This window comes from Musca domestica, unplaced genomic scaffold (genome assembly GCF_030504385.1).
Source record: "Musca domestica strain aabys unplaced genomic scaffold, Musca_domestica.polishedcontigs.V.1.1 1, whole genome shotgun sequence".
In the NCBI taxonomy this organism is placed as follows: Eukaryota; Metazoa; Arthropoda; class Insecta; order Diptera; family Muscidae; genus Musca; species Musca domestica.
Window position 1 is genome coordinate 3,811,780 of NW_026712114.1, and position 21,782 is coordinate 3,833,561.

Consider the following 21,782-nt stretch of genomic DNA (forward strand, 5'->3'; position numbering starts at 1 on the left):
TACTGGGTCGATAACGCATGAACAAACGAAATGCGTGGGCAATCACACTGGAATGGGTACAAATTCATTGTTGGTGGATTGATAGCATCGAAGCTGAGTGATTTCTTTGCTGCGGCACAGAGAGATGTGTAATCACATTAATTTATTTTTTTAGTTTTTCCCAGAAAATGTTGACATTTTGAATAAATGTTAAGTTCAATTTTTAAGAATTGAGCATAATTCATTGCGTATCTTGAAGTGATTTTAACGGAAAAAAGTACAAAAATGTTATCCACTTTGAACATTTTATGTTTGAATTAAGCTGATATTTAGTGATTAAGGTTCGAAATATGTATTTTGTGACCTGGGTAAAAGTTCATGACATTTTCATTTGTCAATTCCATTGCGTCACAGGATTTTTCTAGGTTTTAGATTCGATGCGCATACGTCAAGCGCAAAGGAATCGACAGTTAAAATCCAGGGGATGTAATAAGTTTAAACGTCTTAATACAAGTGTCAAATTCGATATGACGTTTTGTGATTTAATTCCGTATTATAACCAACTCTTGCAAACTTTAGTATTTAAAAAAAAATTAAAAAGTGTTGACAAAAATAAGTAGATTTTTACATGTTTCCTAATACGGGAATAATTGGGGGTTTATATGATATGCATTTTTTCAACAACAAATTTTAATAATTTTTCATTCATTTTTCATTGAAAATTTTCAATTCCAAAATTGGTTTGACAGTTCATTGTCCCAGCAGCTGTGTCGATGCGACTACCTGTATTCTTCTACCATGGATATATGAAAAATAGAAATAGAATATGAATAGTAGAAGAGCTTAAAAAAACTAAAGAAATACAGCCCCGATGTGATGCCCGCTTCCTGTCAGACTCATTTAAAATTATGTTCAACAAGTTGTCTTCATTTTTCCTCATTTTCAAAATGAGTTAAATAGCGCGAAAAATGAATGAAATACCTGGATCTTCGCTCAAAAATATGATCCAAACTGTACAATCTAAACTAAACTGGTTAATAGCTTTAATGCGCGAGCCGAATTCTACGTGTCTTCCAATCATTAGTTTTGAAAATACTTTTTTTCATTTTTCAAAATGAAAACTTTGCAAAAAAATGTCATCAGCTGGTAGCTCTACCTTACCTTTTTATTGTACCATGGGTTATCGTAGTAAAAAGTTTTACATTTTTGCAGTTCTGGAATAGACTATATCATAAAGAGAAAATCCGTCATTGTAGTAAAAAAAAAAACAATGCTGCAACAGACCAAAAATTTATCTTCCAAAATAAAGGTGGGAATACATACAACGCTTATCTGACTGACTTAAGTCATCGGCTGGCTTCTTCGTAGATGAACAAAGGAGTTTTAGGTTGTCTTAGTTCGATTTTGGCCCTAGGCTCCTTTGTTCATTTCCGAAGAAGCCAGCCGATGACTTAAGCCAGTCAGATAAGCGTTGAATGTATTCCCACCTTAACTTTTAAAAAATTCACGCTCCCTTTGCTGGCATTTTGTCCGATAATATCGATGGAAAACTCTATCAATCGATTCTCTATTTTAAAAGAAAATATCAATAATATCGATATTGCCATCGACTGCGTGTCAGCTCTAAATATTATTATTTCATTTCGACGGTTGTGGAAGTGAGTTGTGTGCCGGAAAAAACGGAAAAAAATCGCAACAACGGAGACGTGTGTGAATGCTAATAAAAATTAATTTATTTTGTGTGTGGCAAATTATTGCAAAAAAAAAGAAACGAAGGCACGAGAAGAGTATATTTGCAATTTCTCCCCCTCTCATCTAGGCTAGAGGAAGCAGAATAGAGTGTAATAAGGCCAAAATAAATGAGAAATTAAAAAAAAAAAATAAAAACACAACACGAGTTATTGGTGTCAGTGTGAAAATTGTTTATATTACAGCAAATAGTTGAAATAGAGTAATTCGAATCGTTTGTGCAAACGTTTTGGCATAAGTTGAGTTTAGGGGCTGTGCTCGGATTGACTTGAAATTTATACTACAGGTAGGTATTTTTAAACTGATTACGGCAATATAAATTTTTTGTGGGGGAAATAACCGGTTACCCGGTTATTGGACCCGAAAGTTCAGATACAATGTTCGGTTTTTATCCGGTTCCACTGAACCGATACAAACAAAATGGGTATCATTGGAAAGCTTATGAAAATACCTATCCAACAAGTGGTCACATGAACCGGTTACAAGAACCGGTTCCAGAGTAATGCAAGAAAATTGATATTTTTTACCAGTACTTTTTGAAAAACCCATAAAAACTCAAAAATGGACCCATTATAAGGTATTAAAATCTACATACCGTATTATAGCCAACAATATTGCCTTTCCAAAATGGTATCATACATGTTGATATCTTTTGTAATTCCGAAGATATTGGCTTTTAAAGTTGTTACTTATGAAAGTAGTATGAGTGAAGCCAAGTTTTTAAGTTTGTTTCCTAATTTGTTCATATAGTTTGTAATTTAGCGTTATTTATTAAGAAAAAGTATAAAAAAATTGATTAAGAATAAAAGGTGTTTTAATTATAAAAGTTTAGAAAACTATGGATTGCGTAGCCGGTGTTGGACATACATCAGAGGAGAAAATCTCAAGCCCCGGCCGAAGGCCGGCTACCTACAAAGATTACAATGTTTAGAAAAATTAGCGATCGCGTAGCCGGTGTTGGACATACCCCAGAGGAGAAAATCTCAAGCCCCGGCCGAAGGCCGGCTACCTACGAAGATTACGATGTTTAGAAAAATTAGCGATCGCGTAGCCGGTGTTGGACATACCCCAGAGGAGAAAATCTCAAGCCCCGGCCGAAGGCCGGCTACCTACGAAGATTACGATGTTTAGAAAAACTAGCGATCGCGTAGCCGGTGTAGGACATACCCCAGAGGAGAAAATCTCAAGCCCCGGCCGAAGGCCGGCTACCTACAAAGATTACGATGTTAAGAAAAACTAGCGATCGCGTAGCCGGTGTTGGACATACCCCAGAGAAGAAAATCTCAAACCCCGGCCGAAGGCCGGCTGTTTAAAAATGCTATAGAGGTTAGATACATTTGACTGGAGAAAAAATTGCAAATTAATGACTTCTATCACTAATATCTTCGGAACTACAAAAGATATCAACATGTATGATACCATTTTGGAAAGGCAATATTGTTGGCTATAATACGGTATGTAGATTTTAATACCTTATAATGGGTCCATTTTTGAGTTTTTATGGGTTTTTCAAAAAGTACTGGTAAAAAATATCAATTTTCTTGCATTACTCTGGAACCGGTTCTTGTAACCGGTTCATGTGACCACTTGTTGGATAGGTATTTTCATAAGCTTTCCAATGATACCCATTTTGTTTGTATCGGTTCAGTGGAACCGGATAAAAACCGAACATTGTATCTGAACTTTCGGGTCCAATAACCGGGTAACCGGTTATTTCCCCCACAAAAAATTTATATTGCCGTAATCAGTTTAAAAATACCTACCTGTGGTAAAAATTTCAAAATGATCAGAGCACAGCCCCTAAACTCAACTTGCTCCAACGTTTTTTGCAGTCTCTTTGGGTTCTTTTTTGTACGGCGCACAAATTAGTTGCAGTTGAATCAACAAATCAAAATAGTGGCTCCAAAGTCCAATAAATCTATTAAAAATAATCATTGTCAAAATTAAAGGGTATGTAAATTTGGTGACTTTTGCATAATTTGAGTGTTTCTAACTTATATAATTGAATTATCTAAAAGAATAATAATAAAAAATCTCGGAAACAACAACAACAATCGGCCGTAGAACTTTTTTTCATTGGGGGTTTTTTTTTTTATCTGTGCTAATATGTGTGTGTGTAGGCCCCCCAAAAATCATAAGTATATGTGAACTTGTGTGTGGCTAGTAATGTTGTTTTTGTTTTGGTTTATTTTTCTGCCTGTCTGCCTATTATCGTCCCATCTCCCCCACCCCCCAAAAAACATATGTTTCGATAATGAAAGAATCAGCAAGAAGCCAAAAACCTTTTCTTATGTGGAAAATATTGTTGGTTTTTTTGTTTGTTCTTGTTGTTCGCTTTAAGCACATAATGTGACAGCAGACAACAAAAGACGAGAAATATTCTTATTAGATAATGACAGGCAGAAACGAAAAAAGTGGACTACGTGCAAATTTGAATTAGACCAACCAACATAGCCATAGTGCCGGGTTATGTAGCAGAACTTTGATATATTTTTTAATTATTTTTGTTAAATAACTTTCTAGTTCTCGATTCCAATAGGTGGCCTTTCTAGTTCATTAGGATGACTCTTATGGTAGCACCCAAGAAGGTACGGCAACGGAAGTATATGATTATGCTGATGTATGGGAAATATTTTCGCCTCCTCATGTAGATGGTCCACTGCACTGTCTAAGGTTGCAGAGATCTGTTTTCAACGTCGATTAACCTTTCAAGTAATTTTTGTTTTAATAATAGGCATGTAGTCTTCTGAAAGTAAATGACTTGGTTTCCCAGCTTTGGGAACGTAAGTGACTCTGACTTTCCACCTCATATCCTCAGCCATAAAGAGCCGACTACGCTGTTCGAACTGTCGATCGGTTCTCGCATCTGTTTGCAAAATGAGTGCTGGCTAACAGATTGAGAGTTTCTAGATGGGACAGTTCACGTACATTCCTCCCTCTTTATGCTTCCAATGGATTTAGAATGCTTTGAAAGGATTTTGCGGACATTTTCTATGGACTCAGAGAAGCAGACTCATGATTTTGGTTTAGTCTTCTTGATCTTACTGTTGTACTTGTTGGAGGCAGATTTATAGGCTACCTAGTACGTACATTGTTTGGTCTTGTTGGCCCTGTCGTATAATAGTCGGTTGCTTCTGCGAACAGTGTTTGAATAGAACTGGGTTCTCATATTACAAATTCAGCTTAAAAGTAGACCCCTCGGTCCTTTTAGTATCTTTGACGAAAGCAAAATTGTGTCATATCCCCCATAGAACAGAACCTAAGACTTTAGGAATGTTTCAACTGTCAAATGCAATTGGGAACCCAATAAGCCGTTGTTTTTGGCGAATCTGGATCCCAGAAAGTAGCACGCATAGAAATTTCTATATACATTCATAGGTACCTTGTCCTGAATTCTCCACTGAGCATACGGCTCAATAATAATTGTTTTAAAGGACCTAGCTGGATTTTTCTTTGCCGAAGTGCCTGCAATAGTACCCTTTAACGGATAATGGAGGGTATATAAAATATGTAATTCTGGAGAACAGTGTTATAAAAATTAACTCTCATTTAAATTGTTATGCCATTTTTTTGCAACATTTATCAGCCGATTTGTGTATTTTCTATGTTAAGAAAACACATTTGCCTTACTTCCCCAATAATATCAATATTTAATAAAAAAAAACACAAGCTTAATCTCCAGCTTGTGTTGATTCAAAACAAATTCCAAAACTTGTCGTTTATTCGTTCCCTTATCAAATAATAGGGCAACCACAGAGGCAGTTCTTTTGTATTTTGATAACGAAAAAGAGAGGAGAGGCAAAATTATTAAGCTGCTTCTACGTGACTTTTTTTTTTGTACAAAACCAACTTGTTTTTACCGGCAAACAATTTGTAAACAAACAACTTTTGATTGTCAGCAACGTCATGTTCATCACACATACAAAATAACCAGCTGTCTGTGTGGATTTGTTTGTAAACTCAAACCTCCAACTTGCTCGAACATAATGTAAGCGAAAAAATAAAAAAAAGTAATTTTCTCGTTATTGTAAATCAAGTGTCATGGCTTAAATATAACAACGCATTTAATTTGTTGTTATTCATATGGAGTGCTCAAACACAAACACACGTTTTGCATATGTATTAACAACAAAAATATCAATTGATAGAAATAGAATAGTTTTGAAGGTGAATTCCAGTCTAAAAATAAAACATCTCTGAAGCCGTATATGAATGGCAAAAATAAAACAACAATTGATTAGGTTTCATCTCGTTTTGACGATTCGAAAGAGAGAGAGAGAGAGAGTGGGGAGATTATACAGAGTGTTAATATTGAGTTGTTCTAGTTAGGGTGAAATGCTTTCACAATCGCATCAGATGTGTTTTTTTCTTTTGAAATATATGTACGATTAGAAGATGAAATTAGAATGTTATGGAACAAGTTGGAAAGTGTTAGTAGATGTGGCGATATATAGGGTGACATAAAAAAAACTGCAACAAAGTCAAAGGCCATCCATCCAACCCCATCCATCAAACATTTCACACCCAAAACAAAGTCAAACAAAAAAAAAAAAACGACGAAACTATTCAGTGTTTTGTATTGTATTAACAAATAGGCGATGTTTGTTCATAGGTGTGTACATAAATAGGTAGGTAGGTATTGGACATATGTTTATTCTTTACTTCTTTCTACTTTTTGCGAATTGATAATCGAGAGCCTGTCTAAGGGTGCAGAGGAAAATTTTTTTGAATAAACTTATACTACTTTTTTTTTTGGTATATAAATACAGGGTGAGATAAAAAACTGCAACAAATTTAAACGCCATAATTTTTAATTTTTTTTTTTGTAATTTTATTGGCTGAAAGCAAAAAATGTCGGAAATAGCATCAAATTTTAGAATAAGTTTAGATTTGTTCGAATTGGTCACTTTTGGCACGAATTATGACCTTCAAACGGCCAATGAAACCGTCACACGCTGCCCGAATGTTGCTCTGCGGTATTTTGGCCAATTTCTGGCGAAGCGCTTGCTTGAGGTGACCAAAATACTCCAGACAAAATAGTGAAACGGATTGGTATGTGGAAATTTTGGTGGCCATTGGGCGCTGGAAATGAATCGTGGAACCTCATTTTGTAACCAATCATGGGTGGCGCGTGCTAAGTCCTGTTGGAATGTCCAAGGTTTGCGGCCAAAATGTTTGTGTGCCAAAGGCTTTAATTCACCCTCCAGCTACATTATTCACCGGAAATGTTTCAAATTTGATATTTAGACTTCGTAATGGATACAACGGGCTATAACAGAAAATTGTCCGTGCACGTCCACGCCTTTGTATAGCCCCCATATAACGGTACCTCCCTATTTTCGGTATTTTGATGTTTTTGGCGACATTATTCACCGGAATTGTTTCAAACTTGATATTTAAAGTTCGTAAAAGATACTACAGCTTACGACAGAAAATGGGTCATGTGGGTCCACGTTTTCGTATAGCCCCCATATAACGGTACCCCCCGATATTCGGTATTTTGATGATTTTAGAGATATTATTTACCCAAACTTTTTTAAATTTGGTATTTGGTAGACGGGTCCACGTCTTCGTATAGCCCTAGTATAACGGTACCCCCCGATATTCGGTATTTTGATGATTTTAGTGACATTATTTACCGGAATTGTCTCAAATTTGGTACTTGAAGTTCTTAATGGATACTACATCGTAAGACAGAATATGAGCCATGTTGGTCCACGTCTTTGTATAGCCCCAATATAACTGTACCTCCCGATATTCGGTATTTTGATGATTTTAGAGACATTATTTACCGGAATTGTTTCAAATTTCGCATTTGAAGTTGGTAATGGATACTACAGCCTATGCCAGAAAATTGTCTGTGCGGGTCCACGTTTTATAACCCCCATGGTACCTCCCTATATTCGGAATTTTAATGATTTTAGCTACATTATAAACAGTTTTTTTTCAAGTTTCGCATTTGAATATTGTAATAGCTTGTGACAAAAGTTGCCTATGCAGGTCTACGTCGTCTTATAGACCCTAATATACATTACATTCGGTATTTTTAAGATTTTAACAGAATTTTTAACGGATATTATTTTTTTGAAAATTGCCAAATTTTTACCAATTGGTGGAGGGTATTCAAAGTTCGGCCTGGCCGAACTTACAGTTTTTTTACTTCATAATTTTCACATTACAATTTCTTGAAATAGTCGCATATTATGTATATAGTATCTTCGGCAAGATTACAGCTAACAATACAAAGACTATTGTGCCTTTTTGGCCTTTTTTCAAAATGTGGTTAAATATCGTCATCGTACCAAATCGATTGGAAATTAAAACAAAAATCAAGAGGTATCATTATAAAGTGAGATTTTTGAAGAGTTATATGAAAGTTTTTCAAAAGTAAACACATAAAATTGGAATGGAATTCCGCATCGTTTTCATGCATTTCAAGAAGTCATAAAATAAATTGTTTAAGGTCAAGCAGCTTGAGTTCTTGCGTTAACTGAACTTTTTTAGCTCTAAAACTAATGTCTTTGTTAAACATGGTGTAATGACGAAATTCTAAATAACAAACCTTGGCTTTCTTTTTGAATACAACAGCAATATTCTCAGTTATTCTTGAGTAGAATCCATGGGTTGGATTGTTTCTTCACATCGCTAATCTTTCCAAAGATCTTGAAATTTTCCACAAATTTCTGTTTTGATGTCCGACAAGGTGCTTCACGACAATTCAAAATTGTGTTTTGCGAACTGAGGCTTATCTTGCAGCCTCATTTTTGTGGAAGAAAATTGCAGACGGCTAATTACTGTAACTATATCTTTCGATTTAACATATTTTTTTAAGAACTTAAAGCTTTCTCAGTATTGAACATATAATCAATTCATTAAGATTGACCTACATTTTTGTTAATACATGTGTATTTAAAAACATTTTTTAAATGTTTTTAATGCATAAATTATAAAACTTTTCCCTTGATCTTCTTATACAGGTATGAATCTTACTGCTGTAGAATCTTTTGTAATTATTTACCCAACCACAAACACATCTTTTTTTGCTGTTCTTCTTTCTTTTCTTTGTTAATCGAATGGACTTTGTACTCTGGAGGCACATGTGAATATAATACCTACACACCTCTTTCATAGTTTTCTTGTTGGGACAGTCGGTCGTTATAACCAAATGGTAAAGCACTTCTCTATCATTTGTATCCATCATAGTCAGTATTGGTGTGTGTGTGTCCACATCCAGCCAGCCAGCCAGCCAGCCAGCCATCCACACGCTCGTTTTTGGCTTAGTGTTGGGAATAGACCCAACCCCAACCCCATAGACGATGATATCGATATGGACCTTATCGATCTCGATAATTAAAACTATCGATGAGGTTACATCGTCAAGGAGTTTTGGTTGGCACTCTTCTTCTTGAAGTTTAGAAAAGTGGATCGCCAGATCAAGATTGTGAATTTTTTATAAATAAAAAGTTGACCGACAGAGTCATTTTAACTTTGAAATAATAATTATTAAAGTGCTTTTTCTTTTGTGCAGACAACAAACGTAAGTATCGCCAGAATACTTTTGTGTTTGTTTGTAGTTCGCTAAACAATATTGTTGTTCGTCTTTGTGCAACAATAAATTCCGGCTCAAAATCTACTCAGTAGAATTTGAACCACAACAAGTCCATACGACGGTATTGGAACTTGTACATGGTCCTTGAATATGGGCCAAGGTGAAGTCTGTCAGGTTTGCTACGGTATTCATCACCTGAGGAACTGTCCCGCTTTTCAAGTGATGACGGTGGAGCAAAGAGAGAGTGTGGTATTGGCTCGCAGATACTGCAAGAACTGCCTCGGACGGAACCACGTAGCGAGATTTTGTTCCTGGCCAGGGACATGTCGTATGTGTGGTTCTCGGCACAATACGATGCTGCATCGTCCTGTAGTGGCAGGTCTAATTGACAGTGGCATAGGGTTTGCCAGGTATCACCCGTATGCCAATCAAAGAGCGCAGCAAACCCAACAGCAACAACAAATTCTTGCTCAACTGCAGACACGGCACGCGCACACTGTCACTGAAACTGCACCAAAGCAAAAAAAGCGGAAGCAGCATGAGAACAAACAACAGATTGGTGTGCAGAAAACACAAACAAACAACAAACATCGGCGAGATAAAACAATCAAAAAACAGAATAAAAAACAAAATCAACATGCCGCACAACAGCCACAGCAACAGCCCGGAGAAAGAAAAAGGGAAGAAAAACCTTTACTGCAGCAACCAGAGATGATGGACAGGTTCCTGAGCGTGCTCGAAAAAATAGCAACGGCTTTAACGGTTGCACCAGTGCAAGGGGCCCGGCATGTTGGGAATAGACCCAACCCCATAGACGATGATATCGATATGGACCTTATCGATCTCGATAATTAAAACTATCGATGAGGTTACATCGTCAAGGAGTTTTGGTTGGCACTCTTCTTCTTGAAGTTTAGAAAAGTGGATCGCCAGATCAAGATTGTGAATTTTTTATAAATAAAAAGTTGACCGACAGAGTCATTTTAACTTTGAAATAATAATTATTAAAGTGCTTTTTCTTTTGTGCAGACAACAAACGTAAGTATCGCCAGAATACTTTTGTGTTTGTTTGTAGTTCGCTAAACAATATTGTTGTTCGTCTTTGTGCAACAATAAATTCCGGCTCAAAATCTACTCAGTAGAATTTGAACCACAACAAGTCCATACGACGGTATTGGAACTTGTACACTTAGAGAATAGACGTGACCAGATGACAAGTTCTTATTTTTTTCCCATTTTGTTTTGACAAAGTAAATAAAAAAACACAAAAAAGGGGGAGGGGCTGCTGATATGGAGAATATGAAAGAAGAACAAGGCAAAAAAAAAATAAAAAATAAAAAAAGCACAAAATTGTGTATTGGAATCTTGAAAATGGTCTTGTTTACATTTCCTTATTTATTTCATAATTGTATTGGATATACAATTTTTTTAAGATACTTGTTGATTGTTACACTCAAGAAAATTTGGGTAGTTTTGGGTGGTAATTTTATTAATAGCGGATCGAAGAGTTCCATTTTCATTGTCGAATTGTCTCGCAATTTGTGATAGAGATAAATATTGGAAATTGTGACCCTTTGTGGGTGAGGTACCAGAAGGGGTCGGCAGTTGAATATTATCTTTATAACAGATCTTGCGTTAGTAAAAAATATTTGGATGTGTGAAATTTGAAGAGACTTGGATGCTTGTTTCTCTCTCTTTGAGCGTTTTGTTTTTCAAAATGCTAATCCTATGTGGGGGAGGTACCGGACGAAATAGTCCAATCTCTATCATCTTTATAACAGATCTTGTGTTGAACTAAATATTAATAGTTAATTTCCCGTTTTATTCATGGATACTCAAAATGTTGACAGTTTGTGGGGGGAGGTACCAGAAGGAGTAGACCGATATATCCCAGCAGACATTGGGTTAATAAAAATAATATGTCGTGCGTAATTTTAATAGAACCGGATGTTTTTTCGGATTTTATGGTCGTTTTTGTTATTCAAAATTTTGGCCCTTTGTGGAGGAGGTACATGAAGGATGGTCCGATCTCTACCATCTTTATAACAGAACTTGTGTTGAAGGAAATATTGAAATGTGCCAAGTCTGAATGGAATCAGATGTTAATTTCGTGTTTTATGAGCTTCATGGATATTCAAAAAATTGAATCTTTGTGGGGGAGGTACCAGAAGGAGTGGATCGCTATATTCCATGTTGACATTAGACCTTGGGTCAATAAAAATATTGTGATTTGTGTAATTTGAATAGAACCGGATGTTTTTTTTCGGATTTTATGATCGTTTTTGTTATTCAAAATTTTGACCCTTTGTGGGGGAGGTACCAGAAGAAATGGTCCGATCTCTACGATATTTATAACAGATCTAATGTTTATGGAAATATTGAGATGTGCCAATTCTGATGGAATCGGATGTTAATTTCGTACTTTATGAGCTTCATGGATATTTAAAAAATTTACCCTTTATGGGGGAGGTACCAAAAGAAGTGGACCGATACATTCCAGCTTCCCACCAGACCTTGCGTTACTAAAAATATTGCGATGTGTGTAATTTGAAGACAATCGGACACTTACATCACATTTTATAAGAGTTATAATTATTCAAAATTTTGATCCTTTGTGGTGGGGGTACTTGATGGAGGGGCCGATATTGTCAATTTTCACAGCTGACCTAGCACTAATGCAAATATTAGGATTTGCGAAGTTAGAGCAAAATCAGATTATCCTTTCTCTTTCTGTGCAGTAAATTATTTTCTTTGAAAATTTCGACATTTTGTTGGGGGGGGGGGGGGGGGGTGTACCAGAAGAAGTGGACCGATATTGCTTATCTCCGAAATTGATCTAAGGTTGACAATATTATTACGTTGTACCAAGTTTGCATCAAATCGGATACCCCCTTCAAGAGTTATCGTGCGCACTAGCCAGACGGACGGACGGGCATCGCTAGTCCGACTCCAAATGTCCTGAAATGGATTTGGTCCAAAGAGACCTAGGGTCTAAAACCGTTATTTTGATGAGGCACGTTTTGGCTGTATCAAATGATATATACCCTCTTTAGCCATATGGCTGAGGGTATAAAAAGCCAATCTTCTGTGAGAAATATATGTTAGGGTAATTGAATGAACTTTTTTCTTTGAGAACTTAGCACTTTCCATTGTTTACATTCGCAATGCAATAACCGGTTCTATTAAACAATAGCTACTACGCACACAGCTACAGATATACCACAATGTACTTTTTTTAAAAAAAAAATGGATATCTCTGTTTGTTATCAAACATTCTGTCGAGATTTCTTAGGTGGGGAGGTGGTTGCACTTAACGTTATCATTTAAGTGTCAAGATTTAGATGGAAATTAACATTCTTAAAACGTAAATAACTAGAGTGACCAAAGTCCATCGATAATGAAAGCTGCTGTTTAGAGAACTTAAAATAATTAATTGTTTATTATTTTTTAATATTTTTTAAAGACGAAAATTCGCAACGCATTAAGAATTAATACTTTCCCAAGAAGAACCTGCAAGAATCTACTAGCTTTGCAACTTTTTTGCAATATCATGAAGGAAAAGCCGGTTATCGTAGTAAAAATATTTACATTCTTGCTGTTTTGGAACAGGCCAATTATCTGACATTCATTTTTTTAGCTCATGCATAATTTTAAAAAGGTTACAAGAAAATTAGAACCTACCTAAACAGCCTGCATATGTCAAACGATGCTTGCTCGAAACTGCCTCACACGGGGTGGTCAAATACATCGAGTCGAATATGAAAGTCTCCAGCTATAATTAAACAGCTTCACTTGATAAAAATAGAGTTTTCACTAATGTGAAACTGACAGGCACTGAATGAAATGTCCATGTCTTTCGGACTTGATGCAGATTGAGATTTGACACTGACTGACGGAGAATAAACGTCCAGCGGGAAGGGCTGAAGCTAGAATCTTGAAATTTTGCACAAGGGTTAGTCTTGGGACAAATTTTTTGGAAATTCGTACCAGAATTGTAAGAAAAGTACTTCAATGCACAACAAATTAAATACTTTGTATTCGACAAACGGAATGAGCTAGCATGCCGAAATTTGGAATACCGAGTACCAAATGGTTTTTGGAAATTCGAACTTTATTTTTACGAAAAGTTCTAAAATGGTACCATTTGGTATTATGTGAACGGATAGCTCTAAAAATCTGATCTGATAGTAAATTGTATTAAATTTCGAACAGTTTGCTTACGGTGATCGGATGAAGTTGGAGTTGGTTTGGTTTGATTGGTTAGTAATAATTCTGGAAATGGGAACTAAAAGTGGACGACAAGTACTAAATTGTACTATATTTGGTGCAATTTGGTATTGACTCATCAGATAGAGTTTGAAATCTGATATTTAATATTAGGGCCAGTGTACCTGTGTAGCCTGGACATAATTGTACGATAAGTACTGAATGGTACTAAATTTGGTATTGGGTGAAGGCAAAGAGCTGAAATCCTGAAATTTTATATGGAGGTCTCTGGTGTTGTTGTTGTAACAGTGAAAATGTACTCTGTTGTTTATAGAACTGCTAATCAGGTTTTTCTTCGATGTCCAGGCTTAGGAATTCTGCCACCTTTATGGGCTGTAGCCAGAGATTCTCTGGACGAAATTGGGTAGGCTTGGCTGGACAATTGAATAGATGCAGCTTATTGTGTGGGACTGTATCGTACGCTGGGCAGGCGTTCCGCACATCTTCGTCTATTCGTGTCGAATATGAATTGAGATGGCTGCACCATCCTGAACGTAGTTGGACCAAAACTACCCTGGTTTGCCTAGGTAGTCGACGTTGTTCAGCTGCAATGGATGTGAGGGGGGGGAGAGGGGTGGACTCCGAGGATGGCATTCATACTGTAATTGTTAAGTACGTCTAAGACTGCATCAGTATGAATGCTATCCAGCCCTCCTTGATGGGTGGGAGAGTTCTGTCCACCATATGGTGGTTAGGATGATTCCCACGATAACACCCAAACAGGTACTGCAACGAAAGCATATGACCTGTGGGTATTTGTTGTTCAAATCTGGTGGTGGTCGTATAAATGCGTACACTATTTGTACGAAAAGTACTAAATAGTACAAAATTTCGTATTGAGCGAAGAAATAGTGCTGGAATACTCAATTTTCATACTGAGCTCTCTCTTGGTATTTGGAAATGAGATGTGGAGGTGGTTTTGGGGATGTGTACTATACAGGGTGAGATGAAAAAACTGCAACAAACTATAGATTGACTTAAAATAGACTCAAAAAAGCTAAAGAGTTACTTCGCTTGGCCGAAAGTGGTGAACTGCCGAATTTGGTTTTCTCCGATGAGAAAACATTCGTTGTCGAGCAGTTTGTGAACAAACAAAATGATCGTGTTTAGTTGCCAAAGAGGTCAGCTGAAAATGTGCACCTTCGGTTGGCCACCAGAACTCAAGCGCCGGCCATGGTGATGGTGTGGGCCGCCATAACAGCCGATGGTCGCTCTCCGCTCGTTATCGCGAAAATATTCTGGAGGGTGTATTAAAGTCTAGGGCACGCAAATATTTTGGTCACAGACCTTGAACATTCCAAGAGGACTCAGCTCGCGCCATCCAAGAATGGTTGCAAAATGAGGTTCCTCGCTTTATTTCCAGCGCACAATGTATTGGGATGGAGGGGGTATAGATTGTTTTGGATATGCGTACTGAATGTCACTAAAGTTGGTATTGGGTGAAGGTATAGACCTAAAATTCCGAAATTTGATATTGAGGCCATTGTCGGTTTCAAGGATTTACGTTGAAATAGTTTTGAACAGAAAAATAGGATGTGCGTCCATTGTGCGTGCAATGGTTTTACTTAATTCCTCCTTCAAAATGAAGGAAAAACTTGAACAGTATCTAAAACTTTTAAAGCCTGCAAAATTAGTCCGTTCTATGAAGATCTGATTAAAAATTTGGTTAAACTGAACAAATTGTGAATTTTGAGTAAGAAAATCTCTAAAATTTTAAAGTGGACTATTCGCTGACGAAGTAGCGAACACTTGCTAGTATTAAAATAAAGTCAATATCCCCGAAATCAAACAAAAATTTAAAAACCTCTTCCTTGTCACGAATGAGGCTTTTTTGACAATTGCAATTTTCAATATTTGCAAAATTTAAAGCAAAAAACAAAATCACTTAGCAATTCTATTAAGGCACAATACCTGAACACGCTCGAGGGGGTGCAAAGAGTTGTTTACCAATTAACACCTCCATTATTGACCGACGAAAAAATCTATTTAAAAATTTTCTTGTTGATAAAACGTGGCCATTCAATTAGTATTGCGCGCCTATAAAGAATGGAGTTATCTCAAGATAGCGTGTGTACGAAGAGTGAAAGAGTAAATGTATGAGCGTTCGAGCACACAATAAATAAATCAAAATATATGCCAGGCGAGTTAAGACTGTAGCGCCTGGACGCCTGTCGTAACAAAGAAGTCGTTGCAAAATCCAAAGGTTAGGTATTGCTGCTATTTGCAAATGGATTAATTAATTATTTTTTGTTTTGTTCATTGTTTTAGTCTGGGTGAATAATCAAGTCATTGTGGAAAGTTCAATATTATTGGATTGCAAAATGATAAGGTTGTTTATTTATTTCCAAAATAAAATATCAATAATAATAATGTTTAATCATTTAATGGCATATGTTTGTGTTTGTTTTAAAGCTATTGCAACATCTTTTATTATCGGAGAAAAAAAATATGGGAAGCAGATTCTATCTCCTGACCATTTTTGGCATATGCAAGACCCCCCTGATAACACACACATATTAAAATAAATAATTTATAAATTTAAAAATGGAAACTTGTTTACGCACGTGAAAGTGTTTATTTTTGGTGTCACGAATGTGACACCTTCCACCAAATGTATGTAGGCATCTATGAGCAAAATTCAAAAAAAAAAAAAAAAAAAAAATATTCCATATGAATATGACCACAATTTGGCGAATGGCCAAACCTTCATTAGAACACAGGAAAAAGAATTTTGAAAATTAAATTTTGGCGCATTTTGATTTACGTTGAAACGTATGCACCATGGCAACGCCAAAAAAAAAAATCTGTAGAGATATTTTTCAACTTTTTTTATAAATCACAATTAAGCCTTGACCCCTGTGACCGACCTCCAGGGACTGCATTGTTTGGTGGAAATTTCGAAAGTATTCTCCTTGAAATATAAAGAAGCAGATGTCAATAAAATCATTGCCTAATAGACCCACATCCAATTTCCATGTCCAAAGCTATTTTAGCATCTCCATATTTAATCCCTATGGTATGCACCATGGCAACGGCAAAAAAATCTGTAGAGATGTTTTCAAATTTTTTTTTTAAATATCATAATTAAGTTTTGACCTCTGTGACCGAATTCCAGGGGCTACATTGAGGGGTGGAAAATTTGAAAGTGTTCTCCTTGAAATATAAAGAAGCAGATATCAGTAGAATCATTGCCCAATAGACCCACACCGAATTTCCCTGTCCAAAGCTATTTTAACGTCTCCATATTTAATCCCTATAAACCAACAACGACCTCAATATCAACCCATCTCTTGACCCAATACCAAATTTAGTAACATTTAGTACGCACATTCAGAATAATTTACATCTCTCTTAATCCGAGTCACCAACAGAGATCTAGAATTATTACCACGAAATACTCTTCGTACATTTATGGGACGTATTTCCAAAACCACCTCCTTCTCTCAATATCGGACACCAACAGTAAAATCCCTATCAACTTCAGGATTTCAGCTCTATACCTTCTTCCAAGACCCAATTTAGTACCCAACAATTTTTTTTGAATATCCATGAAGCTCAAAAAACACGATTCCATTCCGACTTGGTGCATCTCAATATTTGCATCAACACAAGATCTGTTATAAAGATGGTAGAGATCGGACCATTCCTTCTGGTACTAACCCACAGAGGGTGAAAGTTTTGAATATAATCAAAACGATCATAAAATCCGAAATAAGCGTTCGGTTCTCCTCATATTTCACACATCCCATTATTTATACTAACACAAGATCTACTGTGAAGATGGGATATATCGTTCCACTCCGTTTGGTACCTCCCCCACAAAGAGTCAAATTGTTGAATATCCGATTTCATTCAGACTTGGTTCACCTCAATATTTCCATAAACACAAGATTTGTTATAAAGATGGAAGAAATCGGACCATTTCTTCTGGTACCTCCCTCATAGATAAAAAAAAAAACTGCAACAAAGTCAAACGCCATAATTTTTACATTTTTTTTTTAATTTTATTGAATAAAAGCAGAAAATGCCGGAAATAGCATCAAATTTTAGAATAAGTTTAGATTTTTTCGAATTGGTCACTTTTGGCACGAATTATGGCCTTCAAACGGCCAATGAAACCGTCACATGCTGTCCGAATATGGCTCTGCGGTATTTTGGACCATTCCCGTCGAAGCGCTTCGAAACTTTGGTATTTTTTAGTGCCAACCTTGCCTTCCAAAATTCTCCAGACACAATTGTCCAACGGATTGGTATCCGGAGATTTTGGTGGCCATTGTGTGCTGGAAATGAAGCGAGGAACCTCATTTTATAACCTGAGTGCGATGGTGTTGAGTCCTGCGGCCAAAATGTTGGCGTGCCCAAGGCTTTAATACACCCTCCAGAATATTTTCGCGATAATATTCGGCATTTATTCTGATACCACCAATACTACGAGCGGAGAGCGACCATCGGCTGTTATGGCAGCCCACACCATCACCATGGCCGGCGCTTAAGTTCTGGTGGCCAACCGAAGGTGCACATTTTCGGCTGACCTCTTTGGCAAGTAAACACGATCATTTTGTGTGTTTACAAACTGCTGGACAACGAATGTTTTCTCATCGGAGAAACCCAAATTCGGCAGAGTTCACCACTTTCGGCCAAGCGAAGTAACTCTTAAGCTCTTTTGAGTTTATTTTCTTTCTGATGCGGTGTAAGTTCTGGCACTTTTTCGAATTTCAATGGCTTTACCCCGAGCTCATTTTTCAATATTTGCCGAATGGAATATTGCGATATGTTCAGCTCACGAGGCATTTTTCGGCCACTGCGACGTGGGTTTCGATCAAGTCGTTTCTTTAATTTTCGGAACATTTCTGCTGATGTTGCTGTTTTCTTCCGTCCACTTCCTTGATGTCGGCCTACGCTACCTACCAGTATCACGGTAACGAGCGATGGTACGAGACAAAAAAAGATTTATTTACATTTAAATGCTGGAGTGCTCTAACGATAGCCACTTGAGGTTTTCCAGCCAAATATAAAGAAATCACACTATCACGCTTGAATTCCATTACGAATAATTTTTTTTTTTTTTGAAAAATTCTCACCAAAATGCTTTTGTACGCTTGTAAAAAATATAATGAGCTGTCACTTGAATAATTTTAACAGCTGTCGGACGAGTGGCTTAAAAATGACAGCAGTCTGAAGTTGGTTGCAGTTGTTTCATGTCACCCAGTATGTGGGATTTATCGAAATTTATGATTTCGCATAAATTGAATATAAATGTTAGATTTCCTTCAAATTTTGCACATACCAATATTTTTATCTGTATTAGATGCAGTATGAAAAAGAAGTACTTCGGTCCACTACATATGTTACCTCACGCATATTTTCACATTTTCCAAAGATTTGCACATATCTCAAATAAAGTATAGGAAGAAGACGATACATTCCAAATATGGGACTTTGTAATATTTATATCAGTTTTAGGTCAGATACGAATTGATGAATATTGGTCAACTGCTTCGGAACCTCTCCCATAAAGGGTCAAAAGTTTGAATAATCATAATTAAAGGCTGGGGGTTTTTAAATAAGTTAAATAGTAAACTTATTTAAAAAGGTTTTTAGTTCAATAGTTCTTGAGAAATATTTTAGGATAAAGTGACTGCTGTTCGTTGGCTTGCATATCCTTGAACCACAAAAAAATTGAAGCGTAAATGTAGCCTGATGATTCGAAAAATATAACTAAATAACTATAAAAATAATCACTGTCGGAGTATTTGGCTACAAGAGTTAAATGAATGTCAATAACCTTTCGACTAACCCTATTAAATATGGTTACTGTGGTCCCTCTATTGTATATCTAAAAATATTATTTAATTAAAAGATTATATGAATTTTAAATTTTCCTACATTTTCAATTACATTATTCACTTAAATATATACTCGATTTGTAAATTTTATTTTACCACAATGACCCTACACTTGAAAATGAAAAACCAAAACAATCACCGACTTATTTGTTTTGAATAATTGTGCAAAAACAAAATAGACAATGTCAGTGCCATTTGTTTTTGTTTTCTAAAATTTCCATTGCAAATCAAGATCTTGGCATTCACAATCCAACAAATAAGACATAAAATAAGTCATAACATCGACATACATACATGCATGTATATACAAACATAGTTATCAACTATATGAGGGTATTAGTTTATAAATAGATTTAGAAAACAAAATATAAAAATTAGTGAGAGATACCGGCTTCGAAATCTTAGTTAGTTTTTATAGGTCATCGGAAATAGCTAAAAATGAAAATGAAGTCTTCCAAAAATGGGAAAAGTTTTGGGAAGTTGTGAATGCATATGTATTTGTGACTATAGGATGAGACACAAAATTTCATTATGGGAATTAATTTGATTTCAAGTTGAAAGGAATAATTTCACGGCCTGTTTTTGTGTGTCGAAATAAAACACAAAAAAAAACCAATTCTATGAGTGTTTTTCAAATTTTTGAATTATATTTAAAAAAAAAATTAAAAAACACAAATAGAATTGGTGTTTTGTCGCATCTATTATACCCTACACCACAAGGTGGCAAAGACATAGAAGTGTAAAGATAGGACAAGACAGAGTAAAATATGGCAACCCTGTGAAAAATGCCTCTGTTGTTATGATATCGTAACAACATAGTTACCAATGTTATGCTAGAAACACAATTGGAGCGAACGACGAATTTTTTCGCGGCGTATGTTCGTCGTCAAAAATAAAAAACATATGTGTATATGGAAGTGCACACAATCACGGCGCCGGCGAAAATTTCGTCGGTCGCCGCGAACTCAATTAGCTTTATTTCTATTTCATACGCCGGCGAACGGCGACAAAACAGTACAAGGTGGCCATACTTGTACGAATTTTATGTGTTTTAGTAAATAAAGTTACTTTTTACTTTAGAATTTGTTATGGTTACTCTACTATCTGTTATTCGTATAAAAAACATAAATAATTTGTTTATTTATTTGTGCACTTGCGCCTGAGTGAAGATGGATATCAGTGAATTTATAATAGAGAAGATGGACATAACTGAAATAATAAAGAATTATGAGTTCTTGTATAATTTTCATTGTAGTCAACAAATGAGCAAAAAGTAAACAACTTGATCAGCTGTTTTATAATTTCGTCGGTATTGTGTTCCATACGACGAATTTTCGTGGCTCATTTAGTCGCCGCGTAGGGCGAAATTCGTCGTTCGCTCCAAATGTGTTCCTAGCATTAAGCAATTTAAACCGCTAAGACAGTATGCAATTATTTGGAAGGTATATGGAATAGAACTTTGAAACCAATATTTTGGATTATTCAAATTTGTTTGTCATTCTTTCCTATAATTGTGTTTTTATATTAACTTGCCTCTGTCATGAGCTGTTATTCAAGGTAGTATAGCCACAAACCTTTTGCTCAGAATGCATTTTGTCTAGTCTTTACCATTTTATGTCTTTGAAGGTGGTCAGAGTATTGTGTGTTTGTGCATTTGTTTGTAACAGGCAAAAGGAAACGAGATAGACCCATAGTTCCTTTTGATGATCTGCATAGAATCACATTCTGAGTCGATTTATGCATGGCCGTCCGTCTGTCCATGTATTTTTTTAAACAAAGTTCGCATTTATTGCCCTATCCAGATGAAACTTTGCACAGATAATTTGTTTGGCCCAAGGACGAACCCTATTGAAATTGGAGATAATCGGTAAAAATTTAGATATAGCTCCTATATATATCTTCGTCAGATTTGCCTTTTATTGTGCACCAAACGTGTAATATCAGCCCGATAAGTATGGAATTTTGCAGATACAACCATATATTAAGCCTGAAAATTAGTATGCCGATTTTTATCGAAATCGGTTCAGATATAGCTATAGCTCTCTTATATACAGTTCATCCGATTTGTTATTTTTGTCCTCCGCAGCCGTAATATGCACTCTGTAACAACAATATTTGGGGAAATATAGCAAATACAGCTCAGAAATACATTTGCTAAATTTTATCGAGATCGGTTCAGATTTGGATATAGCTCCCATATACATATTCGTCCGATTTACCTTTTATTGTGCACCAAACGTCTAATATTTGTCCAAACGGGATGGAATTTGGCACTTACAACCGAATTGAGTCTAGAAGCTAGTATGTCAAATTTGGTGAAGATCGGTTCAGATATAGCTTTAGCTGCCATATATATTGTTCATCCGATTTGTTATATTTGTTACCCACAGCCG

General features: G+C 36.0%; 1 protein-coding gene across 1 annotated transcript in view; it reads left to right on the forward strand.

Moving 5' to 3' along the window:
- Window positions 1-1,652: 1,652 nt before the first annotated feature.
- LOC101892163 (mitochondrial coenzyme A transporter SLC25A42) overlaps window positions 1,653-21,782 on the forward strand; it is a 31,640-nt gene continuing 11,510 nt past the window's right edge. The window contains exons 1-2 of the mRNA XM_059132251.1: window positions 1,653-2,014; window positions 3,561-3,678. The gene's annotated coding sequence lies outside the window, so the exon portion shown is untranslated. The remainder of the gene's footprint in view (window positions 2,015-3,560; window positions 3,679-21,782) is intronic.